This window comes from Morone saxatilis, unplaced genomic scaffold (genome assembly GCF_004916995.1).
Source record: "Morone saxatilis isolate NCDOM2014 unplaced genomic scaffold, NCSU_SB_2.0 Contig11, whole genome shotgun sequence".
Lineage (NCBI taxonomy): Eukaryota > Metazoa > Chordata > Actinopteri > Moronidae > Morone > Morone saxatilis.
The window spans coordinates 2,388,772-2,389,188 of NW_023339663.1; positions in this window are offsets into that span (position 1 = coordinate 2,388,772).

A 417-nucleotide genomic window follows, 5' to 3' on the forward strand; every position below is an offset into this window, starting at 1 on the left:
AAACCACCAGCAGCTTTGGCAAATGGAAGCCATATGAGGGCGGAGGGCAGCAGAGGGCCTCCTCACAGTGGGTCTTTGTGACAGACCCAGAGGGATAATTTAGATAAATCTGACTGAGTATCTGACAATCTATACTCTGTTTCAAGTGCATACAAGCTGAGGTGATGCAACACAAACACCATTTTCGAGTTTCAGTGTAAATGACCTTCTGCCAAAAGGGAAAAGGTATTTTCATCTCTATACCGACAATATTTGTGCTTCCCTGTGTTCAGTTTGATTATAGAAGAGCCTTGTTTCGTACCCTTCTGTTTATAAAATGCTCTTTTCATTAGCAGTATAGTGACCCTCTATGACCCCACAAAGTTCACAGCAGCAGCAGCTCCAGCTTGCCTGCACACAGGTATGTGACGGTCGGGG